Source organism: Lithobates pipiens, unplaced genomic scaffold (assembly GCF_037356315.1).
Source record: "Lithobates pipiens isolate NorthernLeopardFrog02 unplaced genomic scaffold, aLitPip1_a1.2 Scaffold_10, whole genome shotgun sequence".
NCBI lineage: Eukaryota > Metazoa > Chordata > Amphibia > Anura > Ranidae > Lithobates > Lithobates pipiens.
Window position 1 is genome coordinate 164,237,439 of NW_027507686.1, and position 12,567 is coordinate 164,250,005.

At 49.4% G+C, this 12,567-nt stretch overlaps 1 protein-coding gene across 1 annotated transcript in view; it reads left to right on the plus strand.

The window, feature by feature from the left end:
- HRAS (HRas proto-oncogene, GTPase) overlaps window positions 1–12,567 on the plus strand; it is a gene marked incomplete in the record, with an annotated part of 155,612 nt that overhangs the window by 55,692 nt on the left and 87,353 nt on the right. Inside the window, 1 exon segment of the mRNA XM_077459086.1 lies at window positions 11,871–11,994.

A 12,567-nucleotide genomic window follows, 5' to 3' on the forward strand; every position in this document is an offset into this window, starting at 1 on the left:
GTCTCCTTACAATAGGTCTTAGTCGGGATCGTATTATCTTTTACTCAAATAGTCAGATCCAGGAAGAGTAAAGTTTGATAAGAAAAAAATTTGATATTTCTGTTATTGTGACTCTGAGTTCTCTTTTGATTTTTGCCTATTTCTCTTCCTCTTCCTTGATCCACCACCTGTGTCTGAGTATTTTGTTTCCCCCTCGTAGTTAGTTTTTTCCTTTTTTTGGGGCCAGTGTTTATTATATCCTCTCCTTTCTCTAAAAAAAGTAACAGATTTATCTCCATGCTCATCCTCACTGTCTGTTGCCTAGGCAAATTATGAACTTTTATGTGTTTGCAACCAGTTTCAGATATTACTGGTTGCATGCTTGTTCAGGGTGGTGATAGTGAAGTAATTTCCATCCTTGTGAATTCACTAAAGAGCCTTTTTTATTTTTTATTTTTTATTTTTTTTACCCCACAAACAGGCTTATTTTATTAATTCATGCATATAGTTGAGCTCTGCCCAGGTGCTTCTACAGTAATACAGTACAAACAGAAAACTTCCCAGTACACTAGGGCCTCCTGTACATTGCTGCTGGTAAACGGATGTTTAGGAGCAGTTGGGCATTTCTTTCAGCTGCCCCTGAACTCTCCTCTGTTATCTTATCAGTACATGTACACTGGGTCTTTTATAGTCGTTTCTAGGCAGTTGAATTAAGAAGCGTTTTTTTGGAAGGCAAAAAAAAAAAATGGTTTCAGACGGATGTTAAGAAACATTTGAAAAGCCAAATGCCTGTAACGGTCTGTAAACTTTGCTAAACGTGGCAACTCACATTTAGCAGAGTTTCGTTTACAGACGTGTTTTTTTTTTTCATTTTAGCAAAAAAATAAAAAAAGCCTCAACGCAAATGGGGCATGTAAACGCGGCTAAACGGATGTTTTTAGATGCCGGTTTCTAACTGTCAAGTTAAATCGCTCAGAAGTCAAACAACGTCATGTACATAAAGCCTTACAAGCTAGCTTACAAGAAAAACTAACCCCGACTAACTGCTTCTGCAGTAATTAGATGTTTCTGTGCAGGTTTCGACAATGTAGAGTCTTGCTCAAGGCTATGATTCCCTTCACCACCACTCCCTAAATCCTAAGATATGGTGTTAGTCCTGCTCAGCTGCTCAGTTGTCTTACCAAATCCCTCCTACCGCCTCATCTCCACAGCACAGGGACTAATTATTCTGTAGTCCAAGATAACTGGGAGGGATGATTAGACTCCTTGAAACAACTCAGGATGTGTGCAGAGCTTACAGGACAGCTCTTCATTTCTGACATGATCTCTTTTTCATTTAGCAAACAGATATGCTTTCAATACAATAATTACCAGACCAAAAGGGAGCAATTAAGGTGTTTATTGTTGGACTGTAGATACGCTTTTAATACGTACACTTTTTTTTAAAGCCTAACTCCAGGCAACTAAGACATTGTTGTGCCCACACTGCAAGGGTTAACTGCTTGTTATAGAGGTTTTAACCTTAAAAAAAAAAAAAAAAAAAAAAAAAAAAAAAGATTCTGTCTTTTTTTTTTTTTTTTTTAAAGCAGGTTAAACAGCATTGTGCTGCCTAATCTGTCCCTTTCTATGCTGTAACAAAACCTGGTTGATCCTGCCTGTTGTGTCCCCCTATATAAACTGACTACAGTAATCTAGGCTGATGATCCATAATACCGTTGCCAGTTTACATGCCTCCATTATTCAGCTTTCTCTCCTCTCTCCCCTCAACCCCCTTCCTCCCTGCCTGTCAGCTCCTGTGTGTGAGTGATCTCCCTGCCCCTCTCTTATACCAAGGTATACTACACAGTGTAAATGTTTGTTTAAAATGGTGCTGCTAAATACATTCTTTCACATCGCTTCTGTGTTGTCACGTGACCTCCTGCCCCAATCCTCCCCTGATCTAAGGGCTACAGTGGTATAGGCGGAGTGGATGGCATAGCGATCACATGATCTCCCAGCCGACATCCTCTCATCCCCTCCAGGTGTGGCCCTTAGATTTGGGAGGAGAGCAACAGGAGGTCATGTGACCACGATAGGCAAATTAAATTATGTATTTGTGAAATAAGGTATTTATCGGCATTATTTTACACAAACATTTACATAGTATACCATTGTATAACAAAGTGGCTCGCAGTGATCCTACTCAACCGCTTTAAGGTTCTAGAGAAACCATGAAAGAAGATTTGCTTAACCGTTTCTCTGCTCTTCCTCAGTGTCTTACCACGTGAAACCTCCACATTGCCTCTAGTGGCCAGGGCCTATAGCTAGCGATACATGAGTCAGTCTTGTTTTTAATCAGACTGAGGGCTGATCGAAAAAACTGATACAACATATACACTCATCTACCCACCATTCTGTTATTGTATTTTGACAGCGGGACTCCTCCACTGTCAGAATACACTGATCAGCGCTGCAGTGCTAAGCGAACCCAAATCTTTTCTTTAAGCCAATTCGATTTACTGCTCTCAAATGGTAATAGCCCTAGATGGAATGAATCTTGGCTAGTTCCTGCCTGAATTTCAATCTATGGCCAGGTTATCTGTCCTGAGCTGCTTATGCTACCAGCACAATGCTTATTGGCTGACAGTTTTCCACCTAGCTCCTTTTGGCTTGCCATCTCTGGATTGAAAAAATCAGACTTGTCTGAAACGGCCACCCACTAAGTACATTTTCTCTTTATGTCCAGCTTAAGCAACTCGTGGTTGCAGGAAAGAAATTTGCTCCATTTATTATTTTTATTTTTTTTCCCACATCGTGTTGATGCAGGAATCCTGCTGGGCCATTGTGCTCTCCTGGTGGAGGGGGGGCTGTACCTGCCGGGAGAAGACTGTGATTATTGCTAGCAGTTATAAGAGCCGCTAGGGCTAATCGGAGGTAAAACCGGGCATGCTAGTTGTGCCCAAGTTGATCAATCAACTTGGTATATTCAGCCTGCCCATACACAGTTCGAATGAGATTTGAACCATGTATGGCCTGCCTTTAGAGACCTAAAAATATGTTGCTACGTCCATTTGGTACAGTTTATGAACAATAGAAAATCAAAGTAAACCTGATTGTAGAAAAATCTCTAAGACTTGATTTGAAAAGACACCTACAGTTCAGAAAAAGATTAACAGCCCAGCTGGAAATGGTGATACAGCTGCATTAACTGATAGCCACCTCCAATAAGGAAAGGGCTATTTCTTGTGCAGGTAAAAGGGTGCAAGGATTAGCCTACTCTACTAGAAAATGAGGAAACTGCAAGCACCTAGTGAGTTTCTGCAGGGGTAGGTATAGCCGATAACCTATACAAGTGGTTAAGTGCAGCCTCCTGCATCACCAAAGGGGGGCTTTTAAGGCTTTGTTCACACATTTGCATACCTAAGCAAGCATACACCAATATGAAGAGGTGGGTTTGCCTGCACTGGATGCACAGGTGTTCCATACATCTACATGCAGGCACTCCCATTCATGTAAATTGGGGCACAGTGGCTACACAGACACCACCATTGCTCCCAATTTGACATCGGTGTGAGTGCATGTCTCCAATTGCAGACAGTGTGAGATGAAGACCTGCACGTTCACCTTCAGGGATGTCCGATTGCTGTGTCTAAGGAACCAGTGTGCATCCAAATAAATATGAATGGGACTGCTTCCACATGGATGTAAGGAAGACCTGTGCATCCTGTAGGGCAAACATGGCTCTTTGCACGGGTGTAAGCTAAAATATGCCTGTGTGAAGGATGCCTTCTCAGTATATGTTATGTTACAACAGATTGTCAGGGACAGTAGGCCTGTTGAGAGACTGAGCATGCTACAGGAGTGTGTAGAGACAGAGGACATGATACACGAGACAGCTAGAGATTACTGTTAGCTATGCATAAGCCACCGCAGCAAATCTGGTGGGCTGCTGGTCTGAGAAACCTAGCGGATCTCTGACTAAATCCGTTAGGGGTGAAATATGTCAGAGGAGAAGGGGATGAACTGTGTTGCTTTTATGGGCTGAATATAAAATTGACTGAGCCAAGTGATGGAAATTGGTGTGCGACTTCTTTATTTAGAGATTACTGTTGTTAAAGCGGAGTTCAACACACTTTTAGAACTTTGTCTTAAAGGAAAGATGACCCCTCCACCACAAATTTTTGGCCTTTTTTTTTTTTTTTTTTTTTTTTCACCCCCCCAACTAATTTTTTCTGAAGTACTAAGTGTGCTTCCGTTCCAGCACGGCTGCGGCGCAGGACGTCATGTCCTCTGTGTGTGTCCCAGAAGACAAGCTGGCCATTCACAAAGCACCACGCGACCGGAAACCAGGATTGAAGCCACAAGGCTCCACTGCCGGTTTCCCTTAGTTAGAATGGTGGCATCTGTGCCTGAACCGTTGAACAGATCGGCCGGGGGGGGGGGAGGGGTAGTTGGCGGCAACATCGTGAGCTCCCTGTACAGGTAAGAGTCCTTATTAAAAGTCAGCAGCTACAGTGTTTGCAGCTGCTGACTTGAAAAAAAAAAAGAAATTGTGGCTGGAACTCTGCTTTAAAGGAAACTGCACAAAAATGTAAAGTTCTGCCTTTGCTTCTCCAACCCCCTACTGCTACTACTACTGCTCCTACCTTGTCTATAATCTCCTGGGACACCTTGCAGGTCCATTCACAAAGAGTAGCCAGCCCATGTTTTTGGCCCAGGCCACAAACAGGCCCAGGGTAGCACTTTGTGGGGGCGCCGCAAAAAAGCCGCTCCTCCCCTGCACAAAAAAATACCCACGCCCTCCTCCCAGCTCACGCACCCAGGGCCGCCATCAGGGGAGTACAGCTGAATCCCGGAGCCCAGTGCCCACAAACCAGTTCCGGCACTGCGCTCCGGTAACTGGCCAGACAGAGGTGCGCTAGCATGGGCACCCGGGACATCTGCCGCCCCGGGGATCCTCCAAGCAGCGACTAGCTTTCCTTAGCAGCCGACACCTCTCTCCCTATTGACAGCCATACACACTCCTTGGCTCCTCCACCTCTGCTCAAATTTTCTATTGTACACAGCCAGGAGAAGGAAGAGCCACAGAGGAGGGACACTACTTCATTATAGCTGCGCTGCTGGTTTGAGGTCTGTGTATAGTTTACAGTGGAGGGGGACACTGAAACCGGGGGGGGGGTGTCAGATAACAGATGCACACATGGAGTGATGGGAGGGGAGTAAGGGGATATGTGTTGGGGGGGTGGTTTCGGAGAGTCCCCCCCTATGTTGGTCCCCCCTCCCGCTGCGTCCTCCCTCTGTCGGTCCCCCCCCCCCGCGGCATCCTCCCTCTGTCGGTCCCCCCCCTCCCGCGGCGTCCTCCCTCTGTCGGTCCCCCTCCCGCGGCGTCCTCCCTCTGTCGGTCCCCCCCCCCCTCCCGCGGCGTCCTCCCTCTGTCGGTCCCCCCCCCCCTCCCGCGGCGTCCTCCCTCTGTCGGGGTCCCCCCCCTCCCGCGGCGTCCTCTCCTCTGTCGGTCCCCCCCCCCTCCCGCGGCGTCCTCCCTCTGTCGGTCCCCCCCCCTCCCGCGGCGTCCTCCCTCTGTCGGTCCCCCCCCCCTCCCGCGCGCGTCCTCCCTCTGTCGGTCCCCCCCCCCTCCCGCGGCGTCCTCCCTCTGTCGGTCCCCCCCCCCCCTCCCGCGGCGTCCTCCCTCTGTCGGTCCCCCCCCCCTCCCGCGGCGTCCTCCCTCTGTCGGTCCCCCCCCTCCGCGGCGTCCTCCCTCTGTCGCCCCCCCCCCCCCCTCCCGCGGCGTCCTCCCTCTGTCGGTCCCCCCCCCCCCTCCTTGGCTCCTCCACCTCTGCTCAAATTTTCTATTGTACACAGCCAGGAGAAGGAAGAGCCACAGAGGAGGGACACTACTTCATATAGCTGCGCTGCTGGTTTGAGGTCTGTGTATAGTTTACAGTGGAGGGGGACACTGAAACCGGGGGGGGGGGGTGTCAGATAACAGATGCACACATGGAGTGATGGGAGGGGAGTAAGGGGATATGTGTTGGGGGGGGTGGTTTCGGAGAGTCCCCCCCTATGTTGGTCCCCCCCTCCCGCTGCGTCCTCCCTCTGTCGGTCCCCCCCCGCGGCATCCTCCCTCTGTCGGCCCCCCCCTCCCGCGGCGTCCTCCCTCTGTCGGTCCCCCCCCCCTCCCGCGGCGTCCTCCCTCTGTCGGTCCCTCCCCCTCCCGGGGCGTCCTCCCTCTGTCGGTCCCCCCCCACCCCTCCCGCGGCGTCCTCCCTCTGTCGGTCCCCCCCCCTCCCGCGGCGTCCTCCCCTCTGTCGGTCCCCCCCCCTCCCGCGGCGCTCCTCCCTCTGTCGGTCCCCCGTCCTCCTCTGTCGGTCCCCCCCCCTCCCGCGGCGTCCTCCTCTGTCGGTCCTCCCCTCCTCCCGCGGCGTCCTCCCTCTGTCGGTCCCCCCCCCCTCCCGCGGCGTCCTCCCTCTGTCGCCCCCCCCCCCTCCCGCGGCGTCCTCCCTCTGTCGGTCCCCCCCCCCTCCCGCGGCGTCCTCCCTCTGTCGGTCCCCCCCCTCCCGCGGCGTCCTCCCTCTGTCGGTCCCCCCCCCCCCTCCCGCGGCGTCTTCCCTCTGTCGGTCCCCCCCCTCCCCGCGGCGTCCTCCCTCTGTCGGTCCCCCCCCCTCCCGCGGCGTCCTCCCTCTGTCGGTCCCCCCCCCTCCCCGCGGCGGTCCTCCCTCTGTCGGTCCCCCCCCTCCCGCGGCGTCCTCCCTCTGTCGGTCCCCCCCCCCTCCCGCGGCGTCCTCCCTCTGTCGGTCCCCCCCCTCCCGCCGGCGTCCTCCCTCTGTCGGTCCCCCCCCTCCCGCGGCGTCCTCCCTCTGTCGGTCCCCCCCCCCCCTCCTGCGGCGTCCTCCCTCTGTCGGTCCCCCCCCTCCCGCGGCGTCCTCCCTCTGTCGGTCCCCCCCCCCCCTCCCGCGGCGTCCTCCCCTCTGTCGGTCCCCCCCCCCCCCCGCGGCGTCCTCCCTCTGTCGGTCCCCCCCCCCCTCCCGCGGCGTCCTCCCTCTGTCGGTCCCCCCCCCCCCTCCCGCGGCGTCCTCCCTCTGTCGGTCCCCCCCCCCCCCCGCGGCGTCCTCCCTCTGTCGGTCCCCCCCCCCCCCTCCCGCGGCGTCCTCCCTCTGTCGGTCCCCCCCCCCCTCCCGCGGCGTCCTCCCTCTGTCGGTCCCCCCCCCCCCCTCCCGCGGCGTCCTCCCTCTGTCGGTACCCCCCCCCCGCGTCCTCCCTCTGTCGGTAACCCCCCCCCCCCCCCCCCCCCCCCCCGCGGCGTCCCTCCCTCTGTCGGTCCCCCCCCCGGCGTCCTCCCTCTGTCGGTCCCCCCCCCGCGGCGTCCTCCCTCTGTCGGGTCCCCCCCCCCCCCGCGGCGTCCTCCCTCTGTCGGTCCCCCCCCCCCGCGGCGTCCTCCCTCTGTCGGTCCCCCCCCCCCCCCGCGGCGTCCTCCCTCTGTCGGTCCCCCCCCCCCCTTCCCGCGGCGTCCTCCCTCTGTCGGTCCCCTCCCGCGGCGTCCTCCCTCTGTCGGCCCCCCTCCTCCCGCGGCGTCCTCCCTCTGTCGGTCCCCCCCCCCCCGCAGCATCCTCCCTCTGTCGCCCCCCCGCGCGGCATCCTCTGACGGTCGTTGCCCCCCCCCACCCCCCCCCCCCCCGCCCCGTGGCGTCCTCCCTCTGTCTGTCGGTCTATCTCCCCCCGTGGCGTCCTCCCTCTGTCCCCCCCGCTGCGTCCTCCCTCTGGAGAGCCAGCTGTGGGCCAGCAGGAAGTCACAGGCAGATTCCCACACTCATGATGGCAGTGCTGGGGACCTGAAAATGACAGTGCTGGATCCCTAGGCTGGTGAGTACCTGCTTATTAAGTCAGCAGCTACAGATCAATGTTATCAATCCTGACAGCTGGAGTCTGAGGGCCACACATCAAGTACCATGGGGCCACGCATTGAGCTGACCTGCTGTTGCTGTAGGCTACAATATTTTTCTATGCCCTAAGGATTGCTTTGAAGCACCTCCCTACTCTGATCATCCAGTTCAATTAAACACAGAAGCTCAGAAATTGCTGTTCTGCCTGCCCTGTGATGCTGGTAAAATTACACAAATTCTGAAAAATTAGTTACATGATCTCTGCTGATAATCAGTTGGTGAACAAGTTGCTAGCAATTTGTCACATTAAATACAAACATTTTTTACCTGCACTCGGCACAAAAACAATATAAACAGGTAAAAGCAACTAGCAAAATTTGCTGTTAACCAATATTACAAGCTCAAGTAATAAAATGCAGCGCTATCACATAATAAAAAGTCTTTCACAATCCTAGAATTTCGGGTCCCAGAGTTTACAGACGCACATCCACAAGTACATTTGGAACACAAAAGGGTGATTAAGGTTTCCTCCCCTGATGTACAACACTCCAAACCACATGATCTGAGTAACCTCCTGGTATCTTTCAAGAGGAAGTAAACGTCATACTTTGTACCTTTTTAGGTAAGCCTATAATAAGGCTTACCTAAAGCTACTGCAAATATTTTACTGTATACTGCGCCGATGACCTCATCGGCACATGCGCTCTGCTGGAACAGCCACCTGTGCCATTTCACCAGAAGCCTGTGCCGTGACGGCGGCTCTCGCGTGCATGTGCAGGAGTGACGTTACACAGCTCCGGTCAGTCACACAGCTGGAGTCCATGGACCTGGAAGAAAGACGGGCGAAGATGGATGCTGCCTCCAGTGGGGACGATGGGGGGCTTTGTTTGCAGATAAGTTTATCATAATGTGCTAGTATGCGATTACTGTTGGTTTATTAAGCATTAAATGCAGTTACCCGTGAATAAATAAAATGCATAAGCAAAATCTCAAAGCAGATGTACCCCCACTTCACAAACTGTTACATTCATTTTAAGCTTTTATTAAAAACTTATTCGGATGAATGTCAAACAGAATAAATGTTATAAATGCCTAAACATATGTTATGTTAAGAAGGAAAAACTAAAGTGGTTAATGTCATTTTTAGTTACCACGTTGGCACTATGCTCACAATGGGACCCAGCTAACGAGCAGATATTAAAAACCATCAGTCACAGATTTATTGGCAAACAGAAACAAGAGTTTATATTGTCCAAACTAACCAGTTAGCTATTTCTTCAAATTTATGAACTTCATTAAAAAATGTTGATTGCTGTTAGTACTTTCTAAGCACGTATGTGTATGTGCCAATTGTTTAGCATCTACAAAGCTATTAGGGGGAAACATCACAGAGTTTTGCACTCTCAAATCTCATTAGATTGCGCAAAATACTTCATTTTTTTTTTTTTTTTTAAGGATCCCTTCTCTTTGGCTTTGTGAATTGAGCTTATGACATGCAAAGATTGAGCGCTATGTAGCATTTGGGGCTTGTTTATGGCTTTCTCACGACCCATGAAATAATGATACAAAGAAAGCCTGTTGATAGCTGAGACTTGGAAGAAGCTGCTTTACATGATGTATAGCCAGACTCTCCCAGTGACAGATCCATTGTCAGAAAGTAGATGCATTTCAGGATATTCATTTCCTCAGTCATAAGTTACCCAGGATAATTGTAGCAGCTTTCTTACATTTATTGCACCGGAGGGTGGTCCGCCTTACCAGCATGTGCTATATTGCAGACACGTCTACTAGAGAGGAAACCTGGTCCAGCTTCCTCCTCTGAGAGCATGAGGAAATGACCTTTTTCATGGGGTTGAACACAGGTCTTCAGAGACTGCAATCCAGAATCACAAGAATGTGGGTTGTATGGTTATCATAGGCCTATACTGCAGCTTGTTGGGAGTAGGATAGTGGCATGGTGTGTCTACGTGCGTATGATAGACCAAGTTATTGCATGCCAACTAGTTGCTTTACTGCTGCTTTGGTTCAGCTGCGTTTGTGTTTTTCACCCCCAATAATATGCTTCCAGGGTAAAAGATTCTGATTCAGACACTGGATTTGGGGTCCAAGCAGCAATATTCGTAAGGGCTACACAGGTGATTTTTAATGCCAGAGCATGAAAATCTGTATTTTGCAAGAATCAATACTTAGTTTTGATGCAGGACATTGCTGGGTAAATTGGATATTAATTTCACAGGGGTGTTTGAATGGAGAAAAAAAAACACCCAAGAGTATTCTAAATGTGTTTATTTGATGAGCGAGTTTTCATGTGCTTCCAAAATTTGTGAAGTTGAAGAGAGGTGATAAATTACTACGTTTCTGTTTGCCATTTAAAGTGCAGCATTGAGGGGTCAGGGGTGAGCAATCGCATTACTAAAATTCGTTAGCAGCAGCTCACATTTAGAGTAATGCAAAGATATTTTGGAGAAAATTTAGTGTTGGAAGATCTACATAAAGTGACACGGTCGTGTCACATACTATAACGTTATGGTGCCTTTGTAAAGGCCCCCTGAACCCCCCCTGGCACTCTTTCCTAGATCTTCTTTGCCTCTAGAACCTGACGCCTCTAGGTATGGGGAAATGTGTTCTCCACCCCTGTGACTGGTTGGTTCCAGCAGGCAATCATTGGGCTCAAATAGTCTCTCATGTCCTAGGGTGTAACGTAGCATTTAACACCAGTCAGCACTAGGGATTTTAGTGCTGGCTGCGATGCAAAGGGCGAGTATCGGGGTTTGAATGGAGCTCTTTATAAAGGCACTGTCACTTTGACATGAATTGGCAAAGTGACAGTATCCCTTTTAAAATTACCTGTGATGCTCTAATGCTGGGCATTCAGGCCTACAATAACACTATGATGTGTTTTTAAAGCGGTAGTAAACCGTGGCTGGTTAAAAAAAAAAAAAAGCAATAATATGCTAGTATGCATTGCGAGGTATGCCGGTGACCTAACCAGCTGCATCCAGGATGAATATCTCCTAAACAGTGTATGTTTCGGAGATATTTATATTTACCTACAGGTAAGCCTTATTATAGGTTACCTGTAGGTAAAAATCACAAAGTGGGCTTTACTACTGCTTTAACTAGTAAGAAATATTTAAAATTTTCTTTCCTTTATTCAAGTTGTTTGTTGGGTTTTGAATGTATTTATTACAAAAGCATGCACATCTTCAGGCTTTGCAGAATACATGTCATGGATGTACATAGTTTGGACGTATAGAGAACAATAAAATATGATGTACAATAAATAGTGTTGAGTGCCTACAACGAACCAATGGGAGTCATGGAGGGATAGAAAAGGAGAGAAAAAAAAGGGGGGGGGGGGGTCCCGGTTGAAGTGAGGGGGCAAAAAAGGAAAAAATTATAGTTGAGAGATTTACTAGCTCAATCCTAGGGGCAGGATTTCTTGGTCAAATCCTGCCAGAAGGTAACTAGGGGTGGTCCGCAAACTGCTTAGTACTTTTTGACCCTATTTGTAAGTTGTGTTTTGGATCTTTTCATGCAAAAGAATGGTGTTGATTCTAGGAATAGATTTGGACAGAGTAGGGAGTACCATGCTTTCAGACACAAGAAGCAAATAGCAGTTCTCTAACAAGGTAACACACCTTGCATTGATTGGAACCTGAGCACTTGTGTAAGGATTCAACCAAAGTGTCCTCCATCCACTCAATACAATACAAAATTTTGTAGAGCGTGCTGGCAACTGAAAAATCCTTTAGAAGACTTTATTGGTGGCAATGACCGTGACTAAAAAGCAAGCTAACGTGTTTCGGCACGTGGCTTGTTCACAGCATGCTTATAAGTAACTGATATAATAAGAAATGTGTATAACTGAATGTTAAAGCAGAAGTGATCCATGCGCAGTATATGTCCTTGGACAATAAAGAAACATTTGACAGCATGGTCCTTCCATCTCTAAAACCTGCCATGTAAATAGATTTATTTTTTAATAATGTTTTTTAATTCTGTATCGGTTTTCTATTTTTTTTTTTTTTTCAGAGGTCCTAGACTATGACGGAGTACAAGCTGGTGGTGGTGGGTGCCGGAGGCGTTGGTAAAAGTGCCTTGACCATACAGCTTATACAGAACCATTTTTGTGGATGAATATGATCCAACCATAGAGGTAAGAGTTTCTATTGTTCAGTAACTTGGCCCCTATACTTTTTAATCATAGCCTGCTCATGAAATGTATATGGTTGTAAATGGTACCCATGATCTTGGTGGACCATGACACAGTGTTATTATTTTTATGTCTTTCTAAACAGGTGCAGGGGGCATCTACTCTTGCCAGAAGCATGTTGTAAACTGAGTTATGGTTTTCAGTGCATATCTCTAAACAGGGACTTGATTAAGTTATTTACTGTAGAAAAAAAAATCATTACAGCTAGCCATTAAAATGGAACTATAAGACTCCTTTCACACTGGGGTGGTTTTCAGGCACTTTAGTACTAGAAATAGCCCCTTCTCTGGGGAAAAAAAAAAGAAGTTTTACAAGCAGCATCTTTGGGGCAGCACTCTCAAAACGCCCCTGCTCATTGGAATGAATCGGCAGTGCTTTGAAACCGCAGTAAAACGGGAGTTTTTAACCCTTTTTTTGGGGTTAAAAGCGCCACTGCTAGTGGACGAAAAGAGCCTCTTAAACGGCGGTAAAGTGAGCGGTGCTTTAGCGTTGATACGGCTCTAGTGTGAAATGGGT